The following is a 6,639-nucleotide window of genomic DNA, read 5'->3' on the forward strand; positions in this document are numbered from 1 at the left end:
ATATTTTTCTCACTGATTGATGCAAAACTCATTCAGGAGATATTTCTTCGTTATCTAGGCAGGTCAACATTGCTCTGTAGCTCTCTTTTTCCCCTTTGTGATTTATTACAAATGCATCAGCTTGTCCCAGGCTGCTTGTCAATGCTTAAGAGAGCAGCAATTTAAAAATTACTGTGTGCAGTCATTTGAGAGCAATAATGGCATGTGGGTTTCCTGGGAAACTAAGAATTAGGCAAGGAAGTAAGAGAAACAAAAATATTGGAGACACTCAGGCTTTCTGAGAGCACTCCTGTGCCAGGGCCACACTGTGCAAAAGGGACTTTTCAGGTTTTTCCCCAGGATCATTTGCCATCTGTTCACTTGCTGCAGGCAGACCTTGGTTCTCTAGAACAACAGATGTCTAAGGCAGGCAGAGAAGTACATCAGTGAGGCTTTTAGGGACATTGTAATGTGCTCATCCCCAGTCCAACAGCACTTGCACTTCAGAGGAGGGAAAGTTTATGAGTGAAGGACAGGCTGGGGAAGGGAGAGACAGACCGCAGAGAGGGACCTTCCCCAGCAGACAGTGGCCCAGATATGGCCCAGATGTCAGCCCTGTGGGACCAAGGATCCCACACAGGAATGAGCCATCTGTATCGCTGAGCGATTTTGTAACTGGCCCTTTGGATCCCACATTATGTGATGCCAATTACAGCTTTATGGATGCAACACAGCCTCTGAGAGAGATGGTGAGGAAGCTGTGGTCCTTGGTGCAATGCAAAAGGGATGTCCCAAAGGGGCACTGCCACATGGGAGGTTAAAGCTCCAAGTCCCTGGAGCAATTCTCTAGAATGATCCCAACACTAAGCACTGAGGCAGGGAGAAACAGCTGAAGTGCTCACTATGGGGACACTACTCACAGTGCAGAAGTGGCAGTGGAGAGAGTTTCCCTCATCTGAGCACTTGTAAGGGGTGGTGTCAAGAATTCAGATTGAAAAGTCAGTGCAAAGAAGTCACAGACCTCACTCATTAGATGAACATTGCCAGGAGCCCTAACCAAACTCCATCAGGACATTTCTGATCTGCTCACAGTGGGCTGTGACCTGCTACTTAGCTACCAAGGGAATGGAGATGACACATAGATTGTCAGTGCTTGAAGGTCTCAGTCATTAATCTAAAGCTCTCCAGAGTCGGAGGTCTCATTTCTACATCTACCAAAGCAGTGGAAATTTCAATAGACATAGAATTAATGGAAACTCTTGGATAAATCCAATAACTTGAGGAAGACTTGATATGGATTTTATAAAGAAAATGTGTTTAAATTTTTTTGGAAGGAGGTGTATGTGGACAACAGTGATTACATTATTAATGTAATAGTGATTACATTATGTGATGATTACATTATGTGATTAACAGTGATTACATTATTAATATAATGTAATCCAAAAAAGGTTTTAAGCTTTTAAAAAAACCTATCATAGAAGCTCCAAAGACACTGAGCTAGAATAGATTGATATCTTACAAAGCTCAGAAGCAACAGTAAGACTAATTGGAAAGTTTTCACAGTGTAGAGATTACCTATTGAATGCTACATATACCTTTACTGGGGCTGAATTTTTCAGCATATTAATAAGCGAGGGAGAAAAGTGAGTAAACAGTATGATACCAACATTTTCTGGTGGAGAAAATACTTTGGAACAGTCAAATCTAGAGGTGACCGGAGAAAGCTGCAGAAGGATTTCAGGCTGCTGAGTGAGTGGATGATAAAATGGCAAATTAAATTCCATGTTTATAGTACATCCCTAACTGTGCTCAGTGAGGGACTCTAAATTAGCTTGTACAATTGGAGAGGCAGTTTTGAGGGTAATCATAGGCAATTTTCTGAAAACATCAATTGACACTTCAGGACCAATTATAAAGTATACAGGCTTTAGAAACTGCAAGGAAAGGAATAGGCAGCAGAAGACACCACTTGAAACTGTATAAACTAGAAGGTGCTCATAGATGTATACTGTTTTGGTGCCTGCCTCCAAAGAAAAGATATTTAAGACATGGCAAAAGTCACCAGAGATGAGAAAGTTGGGTAATCAGAGGTGAGAATGAAATCCATGCAAGAAAAAGCTGAATATATCAGGACTATCCATGTAAGAGAAGAAGCAAATGAGTTGGTAAGTGCTATAGATGTATAAACCTGATGCAGTAGGAATAAAGAGCGCCTGGAGAATGGTTATCCAGCACTTTTAGCAACACAAGAGCCACAGGCACCAGGCAAAGGAATGGCGAGTGAGTTTACCTCAGGGCATTGTGAATCTAAAAGTCAAACAGAAATTAGATAAATTGGTGCAGGACTGGAACTATTAAACTTGACAGTCTCTGTATGCTGCATGTACAAATAAAAGCTTTCTCCTGGGAACTCTGGGCATGGGTACAAGCTCACACTCAGTTTCCTGTTGCATGGACAGAAATTGGTGAGTGCAGGATGAGACCTTCCAAACACTCAAGAGTGCAAGGCATCTCCATCTTGTCAAAACTGCCTGCACTAACCATGGAGATCTGCTCCACAGGCCCATGCAAAAGTCTGCAGAGAAAGTTTTTGTACTTTTCTCCTTTGGCTGCAGATGCATAAATGATCTGGGAATATATATATACATATATAATCTCTTTTTCCCTGTATTTTTTCCTGTAAAAGATAAGCAAACTGCTCTGTCTCACCCAGAACATGAACAAGTAATGGTGCTATGGAGGCTGTTGTCCTTCAGAACTTCTCCCAGCCCTCACTGTTTCGCTGAAGGGAGGATGTTTGGGACAAGCAGCAAGGCATTTTTCCAGTCTTCTTTGACTGCCATACTGGTGCCTCTGCCTCTGCAACCCAATACAGTGTAACAGAAGATAGCCTGGGATCTGAATTCCTGAACCCATCACCCCTGCTCAAGCAAACTTGACACATTTCTTAGAACATGATTCTGAGGCCCATGTTTCCAACACGATGTGGATGAACTTCCTGTAGTTGGGCTCCATCCCAGACACCAAATGGTGGCCAACAGAGATGAGATTAATACTAAAGGATGCAGGGTGCTGGCAAATGAAGCATAGATGCAGTCCACCACCCAGAGGTTTTCTTTGTAGATGTGGGTGAAAGGAGATGGTACCATGCTGGTCATTTAGCCACATGTCCCACAAGTGATGGTCAGTCGCTGTTTGGCACTTCCTTCCCTTGCAGCATTAATTCAGACTGGAACTCAAATATCTGCCTTGCCACTAGCATCTATAAGGAGCCAAGTGCCAACAAAGCAGACTGTTCTCTAAGACAGTGTGTGGATGTTTGCCTGGAGTTGGTATGGCATTAGCCTTTCCTTGGAAATGGTGGTGTTACTCACACTATAGCAGCCAGCAGTTTTTATTCCTCCCAGCAGTGATGAGGGAGCTGTGAAAGGAGGGTTGGGGGGTGATGGCATGTTTGGCACACTGGGTCGCCGTCTCCTCATTGCTGGAGAATGTTAGACAGTTGAAGAATGGAGAAAGAGACTGAAATCTCTTGTCATGGACTCAGAGTGCCCACTTGCCTATGGAGCTGAGGCTCTTCAACAGGAGTTAGCATGGCTTTTCCCGAATTGCTGGGAATACCTTGACCCTCCACAGCCTGTAGCAGTTTAACCTGGCAGGCAGCTCTGCACCATACAAGCTGTTTGCTCACCACCCCCAGTGGGAAGGGAAAGAGAATCAGAAAAAGGTAAAACTTGTGGGTTGAGATAAAGACAGTTTAATAGGACAGAAAAGGAAGGAGAAGGAGGAGGAGGAGGAGGAGATGATGATGATGCAAAACAAATGATGCAAATTGCAATTGCTTACCACCTGCTGACTGATGCCCAGCCAGTCCCTGAGCAGCAGCAACCCCACTGTCCAACTTCTCCAGCTTTATTGTTCAGAATGACACCACAAGCTATGGCATATACCTTTGACCATTTGGGAACAGCTGTCCTTGTTGTGTCTCCTCCCAGCTTCTTGTGCATCCCCAGCCTCCTTGCTAGCAGGGCAGCATGAGAAACTGAAAAGTCCTTGGCTTCGTGTAAGCACTGCTCTGCAACAAATAAAATAACTGTGTTATCAATATTTTCATCCTAAACCCAGAACACAGCACCATACCAGCTACTAAGAAGAAAATTAACTCTATCCTAGCTGAAACCAGGACATGGCCCTAGTGTGTGAGGCCACAGATGGCAGTAAGAGGAAAATCCTGATGAAGGTGTTGCTGAGATACAGTCACATGTGAGGCTGAGGACCCATGCTGACATGTTCCAGTTTATTGTCATCTGCAATACTGCTGTGAAAAACATTAATTTGGGAAGGCTGGATCTCCAGATTGATGCAGCAGTAATCACGTACTTCCCAAATGGCCTGGAACTGGATACACTCTGCCTGTTGCTATCTGTTTCCTAGGATTTTCTGTAATCATGAAAATTTCGACAAGTACCCTGGAAGCCATTATTGTCCCAGAGCTCAATTAGCAGAGGTTGGAGGAGGTGGAAGCAGGAGGTACTGCTGCAGTTTTCCCACCCAGAGTGCAGCCAGTTGGCTTAGTGCTGTGCTATATGGATTGGATATCAGGCCTTAATCTTATGACAGACTCCAAAGTCACTGAAGAGTCCAGACACCAAGGCAGGCTCTCCTGTGGTGTGGCCAAATACCACCACTTAAGTGAGACCTTGCATGATGTTTGCACATCACCAAAAATGTCTCTGTGGTCTGCTTGGGAAATGCACAGCTAGAGCATCCTGATAAAGCACAGCATTCCAGCTAGAAACTGAGACCTTGTAATTATGAATAGTGGAAGTCAAATATGACCTTAATAAGAAATTGCAGGCAAAGGATGATGGCTTTGTCAGAATCACTGGGGGCTTTTCCTCTTAATTCTGAAGATGCGCAACTCACTGTGGGGATCTGGCCCTGTTTCTGTCCCTAGCTGCTGCTGGAAGTGCTCTCTCCTCTGCAAGTGAAGCCATCTGGGGAGGACTGCCACTTGTAACAGTGCCAGTTGTGGTGGTGCTGCTGTGTCATGCTTACAGGGCTTCACTTCTCTGCTTGCTGTACCTGTAGATGGGGCCAGCCCTTGGTTGCCCTGACAGTGTGAATGCTTATGGAGCTGGCTTTATCTATCTGGGCAGGATTTCATAGAATAATAAATTATCCCAAGTTGGAAGGGACCCATGAGGATCATTGAGTCCAACTCTTGGCTCCACACAGAACTACCTGAAAATTAAGCCATATGTCTGAGAGCCTTGTGCAAGCGCTTCTGGACCTCCGGCAGCTTTGGTGCTGTGACCTGGGTAGCCTGTTCCAGTGCCTGACAAGCCTCCTGGTGAAGAACCTTTTCCTGACAGCTCCTGTCTGAGCCTGCCCTGAGGCAGCTTCCTGCTGATCCCCCAGGTCCTCTCACTGTGCACCAGAGAGAAAAGATCAGTGCCTGCCCCTCCGCTCCCCCTGGTGAGGAAGATGTAGGCCGCCATAAGGTCACCCCTCTGTCTTCTCTTCTTTAAGCTGAGCAAACCAAGCCACATCAAACTCTCCTCTTATGTCATGCTCTCTGGGCCTTTCACAATCACAGAATCACAGAATCACAGAATTGTAGGGATTGGAAGGGACCTTGAAAGATCATTGGGACCAACCCCCCTGCCAAAGCAGGTTCCTTAGAGCAGGAGGGCAACAATCTCTGTTGCCCTTCTTTCTCCGTATGACTAGAGAGTTGCTAATGTGATGCCTGTCTATAAGACAGGTCATAAGGAGGATCGGGGGAACTATAGGCCTGTCAGCCTGACCTTGGTGCCAGGAAAGGTGATGGAACAGGTCATCTTGAATGCAATCACACAGCATATGTGGGACAACTGGGGGATCAGGCCTAGTCAGCATGGGTTCATGAAAGACAAGTCCTGCCTGACCAACCTCATCTCCTTCTATGACCATGTGACCCACCTGGTGGATGAGGAAAAGCCTGTTGATGTAGTCTGCCTAGACTACAGCAAAGCCTTTGGCACGATCTCCCACAGTATTCTCCTGGAGAGGACGGCAGCCCATGGCTTGGACAGGTACACTCTTTGCTGAGTTAAGAACTGGCTGAACCACTGGGCCCAGAGAGCAGTGGTGACTGGAGTGAAATCCAGCTGGAGTCTGGTCACCAGTGGTGTTCCCCAGGGATCAGTGTTGGGGCCCATCCTCTTTAATATCTATATTGATGATTTGGATGAGGGAATTGAGTGCACCCCCAGTAAATTTGCAGACAACACCAAGCTGGGGGAAAGTGTTGATCTGCTGGAAGGTAGGAAGGCCCTACAGAGGGATCTGGACAGGTTTGGTCGATGGGCAGAGACCAATGGCATGAGGTTCAACATGGCTAAGTACTGGGTCCTGCACTTTGGTCACAACAACCCCATGCAGTGCTACAGGCTTGGGAGAGAATGGCTGGAAAGCTGTGCAGAGGAAAAGGATCTGGGGGTGCTGATTTATGCTCACCTGAACATGAACCTTCAGTGTGCCCAGGTGGCCAAGAAGGCCAACGGCATCCTGGCTTTTGTCAGGAATAGTGTGGTCAGTAGGACCAGGAAGGTGATTGTCCCCTCTGGTGAGACTGCACCTTGAGTACTGTGTTCAGTTTTGGACCTCTCACTA

The sequence above is a fragment of the Oxyura jamaicensis genome (assembly GCF_011077185.1).
Source record: "Oxyura jamaicensis isolate SHBP4307 breed ruddy duck chromosome 28 unlocalized genomic scaffold, BPBGC_Ojam_1.0 oxy28_random_OJ80988, whole genome shotgun sequence".
Classification (NCBI taxonomy): Eukaryota; Metazoa; Chordata; class Aves; order Anseriformes; family Anatidae; genus Oxyura; species Oxyura jamaicensis.